Consider the following 15,807-nt stretch of genomic DNA (forward strand, 5'->3'; position numbering starts at 1 on the left):
TAGTGAGGAATCGATGCCCATTTTACATATAAACAATTCGAGGCGCATCCACGTTTCGAGTCGTGAGTAGGACAAATAGGAAAGCATCAGCATTAAGCGATTCGCACAAATCTGTGGGTGTTACAAGCCTATACTGTTGCATGAGAGTAGCATCTCTTCCATCCGTTACCACAGAGGCACCCTCCAACAGTTGATATTTGTCCTGGCCACGTGCTTGCGAATGTTTTAGGGGAAATGATGGACACCCAGTAAATGAAGGTACAGAGAACTCTATGACCCTTCATAGGCATCACAGAAGGTTTTGCAACTGTTAGGAAGGTATATTTAACAGTAAGAATCGTTCGGAACTCGGAACATTCGAAGAACTAAGACATACATAATAGGAATGGGATGAGCCTGCGATCAAACAGATCTGATGTTGAGAAATCGATGCACATTCTACCTTACACTGCCACTGATAGCATAATCGTTCCATATTTATAATCAACTAGCTTTATGTACCCGGCCTTGCTCGGAATTGCCAGTTTGGTTCGCAGTTTTTTTTCACAATCGGAAAATGATAAAACCAATTGGTCAACAGGGTAATTGTGTTTACTTATTGATACTTCATCATTTGATTAAAAGAAGGCTTTTAGAAACATTGACTGATTTCGAAAAAATGGATCGTGGGTTTGAATAGCCATATTCCGAGCAAACGTCTATTTCTAAAGAAGGTAAAACCTCAACCGATGCATTATTCCGGGCAAGCGCATATTTTTAAAGAAGGGATCACACCCACCATTGCCTTATCCCAGGCAAATGCCTACATATAAAGAAGCAGTCACATCCACCATTCAGAAGGAAACACATTATTCATTGCTTTTCACTGGGCAAACCATGATTCCGATGAAGGGTAACAATTACCATTGCTTTATACCCAAATGCATGCTTTCTATGAAAGGGAAATGTCATATTCTTGGATATGTGTATCGGGAAGTATCGTTTTCGGGAAATATCAGAGAGATTATTCGGAGAATGTTATTATCGGGAAAATGTTATTGTCGAGGTCCTGGTATTTTTGAGGAATTCGGGCAATTTGTTTTCGTAGTACAATGTCAAAGAACCTCGGATGAACTAAATAAGACGGATTTTAAATTAAGACGTTTTCTAAACAATACTAACCCAAATAACCTCCCGCATTCCAAAAGTCCCTCCCAGCCTGTCTATAATAGTTTCCTTTGGGTAGAGAATACGTGTTAACAAAATGAAAATAAAATGACCTACCCCTATCCACTAAAATCGTTTCCTTAGGACAGACAATATTTGAAACAAATTTGGTTCAAATCGGTCATGGGGTTCAAGACTTACATTGAGTTGATCGATTGCTAAATATTACCCCTCCTCCCATACCCATCCTCTTTTCAAAAGAGCAACCCTCTATCGTCGTCTCCATAAGATGAAGAACGTGTGTTCCAAATTTGGGTAAAATCGGCCAAGGTGTTCAGAAGTTACACTAACTAAGCAATACCCTCCCCCCACACCCTCCCCTGTTCCAAAGAGCATCCCTACCCCTCTATCGTCGTCTCCTTAAGATAAAGTATATGTTTTCCAAATTTGGTTGAAATCGGTCAATGGGTTCAAAAGTTATGCTGGAACATACATACAAACATACAAACATTGAGTTTTATATATATAGATAGATTTTAAAAATATTGAAACAGGACTAGAAAAGTTCTTGCGGACAGAATACTCACATAACTTGAGAAATTTTCTTCGATTTTCATGATACATATTGCTTTTCCAAAAATTACTAAGGCCTTCCAAGAAGCATGACATACATCTTGATATTTTTACGATAATAGGATATTATTACAAGTTTTAGCATTAGCATTAGCATTGGGCAATTCGCACAAATTCGTAGGTGGTACAAGCCAAGACTACTGTATGAGAGTAGCATCACTTTCATCCAATACCATAGATATTGATTTGGGACTAATAAAAGATGGAACCAATGCACCCTCCAATAGTCGAGATCTGTCCTGGCCACGTCCTTGCGAATGCTGAGGAAGGGGAAGGGTTGATAGCTGGACACCTACTTAAGAAAGATGCAGAGAACTCTACGACCTCTCATAGGTGCCACGGGAGGTTTTGGGATTGTGTGGAATGTTATAACAGTAGGAATCATTTTGGCAGAACGTGAAACACAGAAAGAACTAAGATATAAATACAAAGTAGGAAAGGGACGAGCCTGGAATTGAACCCACGACCTCCTGCTTATAAGGCAGAAGCGGTAGCCACTAGACCACCGAGCTCGTCAATAGAATATTATTACAAGTTTTCAGCAAAAATCACGGTTCGCAGCAATTGGTATAAATCATTAACGGTTTCTATCAATTTCTAACTGCTAGGATTAAAATAACTTTCTGGCATGGTTATAGATCTAGCGATTCGAAGCAAATTGTCAAGAAATCGCATGATTGTCAAATAATCCCTTCGGGAGCTCATTATCCTTCAAGATCCAGATCTCAAGCGAGATTTAGGAAGTTTTTGGTCTCAGATTTCAATTTATCTTTTGAGGTTTGTATATAACTTTTTTCCGTGGGCATCTAATACTTCGTTTAAACGTGCTTTATTTGTCATAACTTCTGATAATTTTAATTAATCAGAGTATTTGGAAAACCTTCAGACCAAGGATGTTTTCGATCATTTATTAAACTGGGTTGGATCAATTAGGACTTTATCAATAACTTATTCCGGAAGCTGTAATGTGACATGTGTTTATGGTAGACTTCTTGTGCGAAGGTTTTGCTACAACATTGCCTAATAGTTCTAATAGTTACAGTAGCTTAGGCTAAATGATTGAAATTTTGTTATCGTTTAGTTATAACAACTTGCGTTTCAACTCCGTTTTTAGTTAAATTCAAACAATAAGTTATTTAGCAGAGTTGTAGAAAAACCTTCACACTAGAAGCTCTGGAGCAGTACTGCTATTCCTCATTTTCAATAAGATATGTTACGCGATGCTTACCTATCTGCCCCTTTCAATGTCTATAGAAACGCGAAGGATGAAAGACATGATACAAAAATTAAAAAAAAAATATTCCCTGACAGGGCGTGAAATATCTGCTTTATTTTTGTGTTTATTACCACTTTCGACTTGGTGGATTAAAGGAATATGATTAATTTATCAATTAGTCATTTTTTGCATATATATTTCAAAATTATTGGAAAATTTGAATTTTAAAACAAAGCACTACATCTTTTCATGACTGCCTTTCATGCTAAATTGATCTAAGAACCCACGGTATTTGCATTTGGTCGCTTGAGATAGAAAAAGGCTCTTTGCTCTCTGTTTTATGACGATCACGACGAGTTATTGACATACTACATCGAGCTCAAATTACTAAATGAACAGAAACATCCTTGATCGCAGAATTCTATATGATTAGTGTTAAGACTTTAATTAACTTTGAAATATTTTCTCGTTTTTGTTTTGTTTTTGTCTTATTGTTCTGTGTAATACGAAGCTATGGTCATCCGGAAGATGCTCCCTGACGAACCACAACTCAAGCCCGACGCTACACCATACCGTTAATGACGTCAAATACCCGGATGATCAGCTGTAATACCTCAAACCTAAATCCGATCCCAGTTCCTCCTGAAATTACGCAATCTAACATCGAGTCGCCACGAGTATCTTGGTCTATACCTTTTCCCCTTACTATCTGTTGATAATAAGATGATATCGATTGTAAATATCATAAAGTCTCGGCTCCGTTAAGTGTTAAACACACCTGAGCCTGTCAAATAAACGCAATAGATAAAAAAGAACTTTGAAATAACCATTTGCTAATACACAGAATCTAATTTATTTTATTTATTTTTATTTTTAACAAAAAATTTGGAAGATGGAAAAACCTCTTTGAGTGAATTCTTTAAGAATTACTTCTCAAAAAGGCACAAAACTTCTTCATCTTTTCAAATAACGTTACAAAATAAAATTTAAAAATAAAGGCTCAAGCGGCGTAAATCCATTCAAGCGAAAATATCACGATGATGTTCATGCGATATTCATCAGAAACTCGTGGTGGGTGGCTTACATTGACCTCTCTTGAGCCTCTTCCTATCATGTACTTCGTCTTCGACGTGTTGATGACTTGTCCAATCCGTTAAGCTTCGCCTTTCAGTCTGATGTAGGCTTCCTCCATCCTCTCAAAGTTTCGTGCCATGATATCAATGTTGTCGGCTAAACTAAATTACTGGATGGACTTCGTGAAAATCGTACCACTCGTGTCTATTGCTGCCCTTCGTATTACTCCCTCCAAAGCGATGCTGAATAGCAGACACGAAAGACCATCACCTTGCCGTAACCCTCTGCGCGTTTCCAAGGGACTCGATAATGCCCCTGAAACTCGAACTACGTACATCACCCGATCCATCGTCGCCTTGGCCAACCGTATCAGTTTATCCGGAAATCCGTTTTCGTGCATTAGCTGCCATAGTTGATCCCGATCGATTGTATCATATGCGGCTTTGAAGTCGATAAATAGATGATGTGTGGGTACGTTGTATTCGCGGCATTTCTGCAACGGCGTACGGCGAACACCTGGTCTGTGGTAGAGCGTTCACCCATAAATCCCGCCTGGTACTGCCCCACGAGCTCCCTTACAATTGGTGCTAGTCGACGGCATAAAATTTAGGAGAGTTCCTTGTAGGCGGTGTTCAGCAATGTGACTGCGCGGTAGTTGCTACAATCCAGCTTATCGCCCTTTTTGTAGATGGGACACACGACACCTTCCATCCACTCCTGCGGCAGAACCTCATCCTCCCAAACCTTGGTAATCACCCAGTGCAGCGCTCTAGCCAGTGCTTAACCACCATGTTTAAACAGCTCTCCTGGTAGTTGGTAAACTCCAGGGGCTTTATTGTTTTTCAGCCGGCCGATCTCTTTCTGGATTTCCTGAAGATTCGGAGCCGGATGTCCTGCGCGCGAGCTTCTAGGTTCATTACCATACCGCCACCGTTGTCTGCCATATCGCCATTCAAGTGCTCTTCGTAGTGCTGCCGCCACCTTTGGATCACCTCACGCTCGTTTGTAAGAAGGTTCCCGTTTATGTCTATACACATATCGGGCTGTGGCACGTGGCCCTCACGTGAACGGTTTAACTTCTCATAGAACTTTCGTGCGTTATTAGCGCGGTACAGTTGCTCCGACTTTGCATGGTCTCGATCTTCTTGCTGGCGCTTTTTCTTCCGAAAAATCGAGTTTTGTCTGTTCCGCGCCTGTTTGTATCGTGCCTCGTTCGGCCTCGTGCGGTGTTGCAGCAATCTCGCCCATGCTGCATTCTTCTCCTTAACTAGTTGCTCACATTCACCGTCATACCAGTCGTTTCTCTGATCCGGGGGCACCGTGCCAAGTGCAGCGGTTGCGGTGCTTCCAATGGCGGATCGAATATCTCTCCAGTCATCTTCAAGAGATGCTGCGCCTAGCTGCTCTTCCGTTGGGAGTGTCACTTCCAGCTGCTGCGTGTAGTCTTGGGCTAGTCTACCGTCTTGTAGCCGCCCAATGTGAACATTTTTTTCGAAAACAGAAATTTCTTCTTAAAATTTTGTCTCTGGGCACTTAATGGTTATGTCCAAAACCCACCCCGTGGCTACGCTACTGAACGCTGAGCATATGCATAAAGTGTTTTCAAACATTGTATTTAAGGTCCTATTTTGAATACTTAAATCAAATCAAATCCTATCAAAATCCCGAAAAATTTCAGTGATATGTAGCTCAAACTTTTCCTCATGAAAACTGTAATTAGTCAACGTTAAAATTCTGCAAATATTTGCAATTTCACCTCGATAAATTTGGTAACAACCGATTTAACAGTTATGATAAAAATGTATTAAGACAAAGCTAACTAGCTGGAAGACTGGAAATCCACTTGTTTCAATGGGTTGAACCCTACTTTTTCATGATACGTACAAGTAGTTCATTAAATGATCAATCTTCTGATCAAGATAGTTCTCTGAGGAATTTGTCAGCCAAATTGATAGGATTTCAATCATTAAGCTAACTACCAGCTGCCAAGACTCTGACATAGTTGCGACACTGACAAATCGCTTCCCGCAGGCTAATTGTGCGATACTATCAATTGGCATAATCCGCTTTGTAATGAACGACTAAGTAGATAATCAGAATTTCAAACAGTCTCACACTCCCCTTTGTTTCGATGGCTGCGCTGAGATAAATTTCAAATTGCACACTGTTGGGCAACTCCTTCGCAACCCTATTGAGCATGCAAAAATATGAGTAATCGTAAATCACTAGCCTGCACGGGGCCTCCACCATCGGGCTTATTGAACAATCTGATAATTGTTTGATAACTGTGTATAGAGTCAGGCAGGAGTCGGATTTGTGTCAACTGCCTGCCAAACGCGAGCTTTACGGCTCCCAATCAAAGCGAATTCACTATATGAGGGCTTACCTCCGAGTTTGAATGTGTAAACAATTTAAATTTTTACAAATTGCTATCCTGGGCAAGCTCTCGACTAGTGGAGGTGAATTATCGTTTACGGTTGTTCCCTCGGGCTGACAAATGCTACCATGTACTCACCTATCGGGGAGTGTATAATTAAGTGCCTTCGACGAGCTCAACGATGGAATGGGTGCCGCGCTTCAGCGTCCGATAGATGTGTGCGACGATTATCGGATTAGTTCTTGTGCAGTCATCAAAATACGGCATCGCAGCGTCATCGACACCAGGCGCTTGGCTGACACAGATTTGCATAAATAACATAGCCATTAGGGCCGCCGAGCGAGGACTGATTAGCGAACAAAACTCTGCGGAACTCGATCCGTACTGGGACAAGGGATTATCAACTAGGCGAGGGCTTGTAGCTACAAAGGTTTCACATTAGTTTTAAAGCCCAGTGTGGTAATCGCAATCGGCAATTCAGTGGAATCGTTCTAAGATAATGGACAAAACTAATTCAGAACCCGTTAAGGTGTGGAAAATTCTATTTATGAGAATCTCAGAAGCGTAACAATGTCGAGCATGACTTCCGACACACAGACTGTTCCGCATTTCTGCTGATGTCACCAATCGCTTCTGGTTTTTATTTGTCCGGCTCGAAGCGATATCAGCACCAAGTGGTAGCTAAAATGTGGGTCGCAACATTGATTCGGATGGCTGGAAAGGCATTGGTTGGGGTCGACTGTCTGCGGCTGCCGAAATTTTCGATCAAGATATGACCGCCAACGTTGACAATCATTATGATCGGTTTAGCGTTGTTGAGTGGGAGAGATGGAGGGAAAGCAAAATAAACGGCGGGAAATGTTTGCTGATTGTAGTTCTCTGATTTGACAAAATGATCGATTGGGTGGTCGATTGGCTGGTTCAAGTGCTTCAAATTGGGTATCAGACATCATTCGTTACGATGTGAGTGCCATAAATTGGGTGAAATTGATGAAGTGCATATGTTTGCGCTGATTGAGATACGCAGACATGCAGATTAATAAAACTGAAAATGCAGATAATGCTTTTCAGAAGAATATGTGCAAACGCGCCGCAATTTGTTGGAGAATTCAATAAATTCAAGCAGCCTTGTTAGCTATGGTACTCGAATTCAGTTCAATTTATTTTAGGAATGTCCATAAATCATGAAATGCTTTGAAAGTCGAAAGGTATTCCGTTGAATGTAACAACAATCCACACAAAATTTGTTGGCAAAGAAGGGCACTTGGAAGCAAGGCGTAGGAAATTTTCAGTATTCAGAAAAAAATTTTAGAAGCGCTAACACAAGTCTTAAAATTCCTTGTTTTTTTTTCCAAAGTTCGTTTATTTGGTAGGCTTAGGCGTGTATAACACTTTACGGAGCCATGGTTCTTTGTGATATATACAATCAATATCATCTATTATCAATATCATCGATTATTATGTTACCCCTCGTAGGAGCCAACATACTCGTGGTGACTCGAGGTTAGGTTTACAATTCTTAAGGATGGATAAGGATTAGGATTCGGGAATCAGGGTATCTTAATAGTTGGTGATGTATCGTACTTCGTTGTGGTCTGCCTAGCAACTTAGTATTTAATAAGCTTAAGTTATTAATTGCGATATTTCTAGGCAAAGTTACATATTTGCTTTCATATATCATGAGGTCAACATTAGGTCGGACATTGTCCTGAAGATGGGTGACATCGCGCCCGAAACCGGCCGACAGAAAGGTAATTTTTAACTCCTTTGACGATTGTTAGAACAATAAGTGTTATGTCTTGTCTCGCGTCGCGTCTTTAAGTGAAAAGGTCAACACGATGATACTCTATGCCCAAATAAGTCGAGAAAATACTCAAGATTCTTTTATAGCCTATTTAGATTGGGCTATTTATGACTTTGTTAAGTGAGAGGGTATCCAATTATTACGAGGTGTTCAGACTGCAGCAAGATAATATATCTTGACGTTTCCATGTTTCCGCATTTGCACGCTAATACAGGGTTGAATTCAAGGAGAGTTTTAAAATTTAATTTGCGAAATCAAGCATTTGTGTGGCGACAATCGAACATTTTTTTCTGAACAAAGTTTCTACGAAAAAAAAATATAAAAAAAATATGAAAAGGGATTTTCGAAGAATATTTGAAGCTCTCATTAAGGATAATGAGCGAAGCTACATTCATTAGTTGGGTGCGCCGTTCTTCGGGGAATCAGACTATTCCTCAATTTATTTTTAAGTTTAAAAAGTATTTTGATTCTGTACTATGATCGAACGGAGATTTGATAGAAAAATTTAGATACTTTTGGGAATTCTCACAAATAAATAAAAAAGGACGATTGGACCAATTTTCAAGAAATATTATCGAACTAAAATGTATTTCCACCAGTATCTCCATGTATGAAGGGCAACTCAGCAATTTTTTTTTTTTAAAATGGAAACTGAACCATTGCGTTCTACTCGACAATCAATGATACAGCTTCTAACAAAATCGAATCGTGTGAATGTAATATAATTTAAACTGGATTTTGGATTAATTAATGCATTACCAATCCATGTTTTATTTAAGGTTATTCTACTTTATATATACATCCCATTCAAATCGTACAGTTGTCCCACGTGAAAAATGTTGAAATCCAAAGTATATTAAGCCATTCAAGGAGCAGAATTGAAACAATTTATGAAATCATGTTTAATCATCAAATATATTCGTTTTACAACCATTCCTACGTTTTAAATTGTCTTCCGCATTGGCCCTTGAACTTTGAAAATTTATTCGATTTGTTCTATTAAATCTAGGTTTAAGTTAAATACTTCATGTTAATTCTAGAGAGCATCTGTTTTTAAACAATTCATGTTGAATAAGTGGAGAATAAATAATTATCATCATTATTTTTCATCATATAAAATGCTTTCCACAAAACCATCACAATCCGAGTTATTCTTCAGCGCTCAGAAGATTTCCATCTAACATGCATTCGACCCTGCTGCGACAGAAAGAGCATGACTGTCAACTACTAAATGAAAACAGAGAGAATTTTCTCTCTGGCAAAGAGAGCGTGACGCTTGTCAGTTTTGTTTTGTTGAATTTCTCCCTGCATCCCAGTTAGAACGAAAGCTCTCTCGTAATAATTGTTCGTAATAAATTCTTCATGACTCTTTTTAGCGGGTATCTTTTGACAACGCAAAATGTATGGAATATTACGTAAATAATGACATCATAAAGCGTATTTACCCTGAAACGCCAATTATTATGTCATTAATGGCGTAATCTGAATAGGCTATTAGTAGCTATGCTCTCGTTATGGCAAATAGAGAGTGTTTCTATAAATTAGAATTCACAAAATAAAAAAAAATCCTGCCTCTTCGGCGGAAACTGACTAAAATAAACAAGACAATTATTTCAAACATTGCGATCGCACACATAACCTTGCACATATTTTCTCAACGGGGCGACCTCAAGGTTCAAATTCCCTTCCACTTGAATTTGTTTGCTTGAACAATTAATCCAACCACTTTTCAGAAAGGTAAACACAAGCGTCTACACGTCACCCATTCCTCTAATTTGTGTGCAAGTTTCAAAACTCATTGCCTCGCCATTGCAGTCACCCTTTCTTCTTCTCAATAATGCGTGCAGCAGAGCCACTACTGGCACTAAGCTGATCTGCTCCAACTATGCGGATTGATGCAGTACATGTCCCAATTAATCCCCCCGCACTTGTTGGCTTGCGAGCCGGAGCTGCACTGCACTGCTTGCATAAGCTCGGACAGCGCCAGTAGCCGAGCAACTGGCGTTCGCTTTTTAGGGGAGATCATTTTCAGCATCTAAGCCGTACTGACTGGTGACTGTCATGTCGAATCCACCTCCTGACTGCACTTGCATCTCTAAGCCATACACGGGTTTCAATTAATTTATGAACGATCTCTCTCCCATTTTCATTGCCCCGCGCGCCGTCCGATTGAATCATGTGTAAATGACGCCGGAGATGGCTTTCAAATGGGACATCGCCGTGGGGGCTGGGGGCAGTTTGAATTATTGGCACGTGCTTTTGCACTGAATTAAGTGCACTGCACCCGCGTTTCGAATCGCCACGGGAGGGAAACAGATGGCGTTCCCATGTGGAGAGTGGACTCTATCAGCGGAACTGTCAAACGCAAAAATTTATAATTGCCCTCGAAAGTTGGACGTCGTGCTGTGGGTCAAGGCGCGCGGCGGGTGGTGGCACTGGGCAGTAAGCAGGGATCGGTCGAACAAGTGTGGAGTGTCGCGCAATTTAAAAACAATCATCTACTTAATCAATGTCGTGTTTTACCCCTCCTCTCGTCTATGTGGTGTGCCATAGCTAGTTGGATTTGAAACCACAGAAGGATGCTAATAGAAGATAGGAAAGGTTCAGCTGATTCTTAGAGTGGGCGGGAGCTAAAGACAATTAATTTGCGCTCACAATTGAGGCGAGTAAATATTATGTCGAATGTTGAACTTTGTCACTAATAACACAACTCAGAAAGATTTGGTAGCAGTAACCTCGGTATGAAAATATTTAGCCTCACAAGAGTTAGAAACTGGTAGCCTCATGCTGCACGTAATTAATATCGATTATATTTAATTGTACTTTGGTAAAACCACTACTGGTACGAGTCTCCCACATAACAGCAATACAACGAATTTAACGGTTCTGCGGAAAAAGAAAGATTAAATTACAATTAATTGCAAATTATTCGGCAACAAGGCCGTACGAAAACCATTTTTTTAAATATCTTGGCTGTGCATATGCACAGCACATGTTTCGAAATGGACAAATTGATATTAAATTTGCGAAAAAGAATCCACATGTCTTGGAGGGACTCGAACCCCCAACCTCCTACTCTCTAGATAGGCGTGATAACCCCTACACAACAATACCACTTAAAGGTTACGTTTGCGGAAAAGCCATCAGAATCCGAGTACCAACCTCCACCGCGGTTAGCTCTTTTTTGCAAATTGAATATCTTGGTTTTCGTACGGCCGAGTTGCCGAATAATATGCAATTAATTGTAATCAAGTGTCGTTCTTTCACCGTCATTAGTCGTCTGAGTACAAGCGACCGCAGGCGAAAGGCAATCAAACTCATCAAATGCTTTAGCCAAGCAAGTCTTTGGCACAGCAGAGTGTGATTGATTCGCACTCTATACAAATCCGCCCAGCCCGTTGTTGGGGGCATATAGTGCGATCCTCTCGTTTAATAAACAATGTGCACTCGCTTGACTGTGGATATACAACAGTAAAGCACATGTGGAGATTGGACGAATCAAGCATCCGAAAGATATTCAATTTGCAAAAAAGAGAGCTAACCGCGGTGGAGGTTGGTACTCGGATTTTGATGGCTTTTCCGCAAACGTGACCTTTGCGGACTTGCTGTGCATATGCACAGCTAAGATATTTAACAAAAGATTAAATAATTGTTGCGCATTTCTTGCTAGATCTTCTACTTCTTCTTTCTATATAAACATAAGTTTGCATTTTTTTTAGGCAATATAATTCACGAACGCATGGATCGATTCGGCTTTGGGTCACATGTGTTTATATACAGTCACCTTTCTACATCTCGATGTTCCTTATCTCAATGTCGATGACTTTTTCGGACCCTTCAATCTACATACAATTGAGCATTCTACATCTCGATAACCTCCTTACCTCGATATCTCTCTATCTCGATATGTTCTGGTTCTATTTTGTTCAGAATTATTTCTCCCTAAGTAGATATTGTACCGCGGATAAAATATCTACTCATCCTCATTTCAGATCGTCCTCAAAATATCGACAATGACTCTAATGAATTTCTGTTTTTTCAGTTCAACCAAGCCTACATTATGTTGAATTGATCAACCATCTGCTAAGCTGTGGCTGTCATGGTTGTTTGTTTTCTTCCCTCTGTGTCAGTGCAGTTATATTTTCGGAACAATTTTGCAGTGTGAATACCTCAATAATTCCTCGAAAGTACGTAGACTTCCGGTTCAAAGGCCTGCTTCAAGTACGCACAGGAAGACTTGTCGGCCGCGGTGGCATCCGTCGAGAGTGGTAAAATTTCTATCCGCGAGGCTACTCGGCGATACAGTGTTCCGTATGGCACTGTTTATAATCGAATCCATAGATTGGGCACCGGAAAATACGGCGAACAGACCGTTTTAAAGGACAACGAGGAGGAACGTGATCTATGCGAGGTGATACAGGTAGCAGGACAATGGGGATTTGCACTCATAAAGTCGGATATATGGTTCCTCGTACAAAGTTATTTGGACACAAACAAATATGAAACAAGATTTAATGACTGGATTTGTATGACTGGGTATGACTGGATTTGTTTGTTCCTTCTACGTAACAAAGTCAACACTGTCTGCACGGTTGTCAGAAAACATCGAAAGAAGTCGTGCAAAAGCGAATCGAGAAATAATCAACGAATATTTTGATAAGTTCGCCGACACTCTTCAAAATGTACCTCCGGTTAATATAAATAATTTGAACGAAACCAACTCTACCGATGATCCGGAGTCAAAGACAGTGGTTGTGAGGAAGGGACAAAGACATGCCGAAAACGTTCTTGACCATTCCAATAGTTCATGTTCGGTCATGTTTGCGGGAGCTGCCGATGGAGCTGTATTGCCACCATACATTGTTTACGCCGCGTTACATTTGTACCCGGCCTGGACTGAAGGTGGCCCGAAAGGTGCTCGTTATAACCGAACTAAATCTGGTATGGTTAGGGTTACGTTTTACTTTTAACAAAACAAAACATTCATATTCATGTTTGCTTTCAGGATGGTTCAATACGATGGTGTTTGAGGATTGATTCCACACAACCACTTTTCCATACTTTAAAGTTTGAAAAACGATTATCCGAAGGTAATATTTGGAGATAATGTGGCGTCGCACTTATCGTACAAAGTTTCCAAAAGCTGCCTCGATAACAATAATAGGTTTGCTTCCCTGCCTCAAAACGCTACGCATATTTGCCAACCGTTAGATGTGGCGTTCTTCAGGCCACTGAAGAAATCATGGAGGCAAACACTTGAAGATTGGAAAAAGCGCAGTCGAGGATCCGTCCCCAAGCATCGCTTTCCTGGCTTCCTGAAGACGGCCATGGATGACATTCAGAAGATCAGTGCTCAAAATATGCGATCGGGATTCCGAACAACTGGAAAATCCTAGGAGGAATCCAAAAAGAGACACCAAAATTGCTCATTTTCAGAACAACTTATGACGATGATGAAGAAGGAACGGTATAGTGAATCAACATCTCGAAACATACCCAAGCGGCGTCGGTTAATGGAGATTCAACCGGATGAAAGTGTCACAGAGCAACATGCTCAGGAACTTCTTAAGAAGAAAGAGCTGTCCTTGGGTGGTGATAAGCATCCGAAGTCGGACAAAGGTGGGCGTAAGAAAATCAAACTCAAAAATCAGGAGTAAAATCTAGGGAGTCAAAAAATAGTCTACATGCCAAGGAACCACAAGCGAAAGAAGAGCTATCGAATAAAGAGAATATAAATCCGGATGAACTAAGAGGAAAGGAAATTAGGATGAAAGGGATGATTCTCCGATCTCGTCTGTTAAGCGAAAGAAAAACTCAAAGGTGCAGCCCAATCGGGTTGTACGCAAAGGTGACGTAGGACTACGTAGCTATTCGAAAATGATGGTATTTGCCATAATAATTTGTCTCGTTTTATTAACATTGAGCAAACTGCTCGGAGGCCAACTCAATCAAAAAGTCGATTAGTTGCTCCCAGTTGGATGGACTTCGAGTCTCTAACCGTGGAATTAACATGACTCATTGGCCACTGGAGCCACTCGACTGGCTTTCAGTCGGGGACATCACAATCCTTACTTTGCCACGCACGCTTACATCGCGGGCGAAAACCAAACGTTGCAAATAAATATATTTCCGTTTGGTTTCACGCCACTGCTTATTTCTCCTTTATTTCGTCAATTTTTGAGGATGATGTCCTCCAAAAAGGCCTTTATACAAAAGGTTGATCCGACAATCCGATATGAATTTTCTTCAAAGTGCAAAACTCAATCGTAACTAGCAAATTTGATAGCGCATCGGAGGGAGATGATGCAGTAAATTTGAATGGATGGAATCACTAACAGCAACCAAGCTACCACGCCAAACCCGATCCCACCGAAACAATTCATTTTCGCAATAACCTCTTTCTTATCATAAAATGTTGGTCCTGAGAAGAACCATTTTTCATTTCCCAATGCGACTTTCTAATAACTAACTGCATCCAAACGCTTGCCGGCACCTTGCGTTGAAACTGTCCGACCGCCACCTGATGATTTTTCGCTCAGCCTCCAAAATTTGGAATAAATTTTCCGCATTGCCACTGCCACCCCACGCCTTCGTGCTGCTGTGTCCGCTCCGCTGCATTAAATGTCGAACCGCTCTTTGTGGAATCCCGATCAAAATGGCTCGCGCTGCTGTTTCTTGTATTAAATAAATTAAACCCGTAAGCCCCGCCTCTTTGTGATCTGATATGGGTGTTAATGTAATGTGCACTCATAACGATTAATGAAGGGGCGGGGCTAACGGAATTACTTCATTAGATATAAGAAAGCTGCTTTTTCGGCGCGTACGAGCCATTTCGATCGGGATTCCGCAGACAACGGACCGTTCGAAGAATGACAAATTCTAAGAATCCTATGAAATTTTCTCGCAAGATTCTGAATTTGGTTATGAGATCAATCGTAAAGAACGAATTTGATAGCGCGTCGGAGGGAGATGATGTAGTGAATTTTAATGGATGGGATCACTAACAGCAACCAAGCTACCACACCAAACCCGATGCCACCGAAACAGTCCATTTTCGCAATTAACTCTTCCTTTTCGTAAAATGTTGGTCCTGAGAAGAACCAATTTTCTTTTCCCAATTCATATTCCAATCACTAACTGCATCCAATCGCTTGTGTAAATTTGCAGCATTGCCACACTGCCACCCACTTCGTGCTGCTGTGTCCGCTTCGCTGCATCGAATGTTGAACCGCCTTCTGTGGAATTCCGATCAAAATGGCTCGCGCGCGCCGAACAGCAGCTTTCTTGTATTTAATAAATTAAACCCGTAAGCCCCGCCGCTTTGTGAGCTGATATGGTGTAAATATAATGTGCACTCATAACGAATAATGAAGGGCGGGTAGAGGTGTGCGCCGGTCCGAAAATCGTCGGCGGCGGCGTTTGTCAAAATTTTGGTCGGCGGCGGCGGCGTTTTCGGCGTCACGCCGAAAGCCTTTTCAGCCGGCGGCGGCGGCGGCGTGAATCGGCGTGGAGATTTTTATAGTTTGTTTTTAAAAGTTTTTTTTTTGCATTTTTTCT

The sequence above is a fragment of the Armigeres subalbatus genome, chromosome 2 (assembly GCF_024139115.2).
Source record: "Armigeres subalbatus isolate Guangzhou_Male chromosome 2, GZ_Asu_2, whole genome shotgun sequence".
In the NCBI taxonomy this organism is placed as follows: domain Eukaryota; kingdom Metazoa; phylum Arthropoda; class Insecta; order Diptera; family Culicidae; genus Armigeres; species Armigeres subalbatus.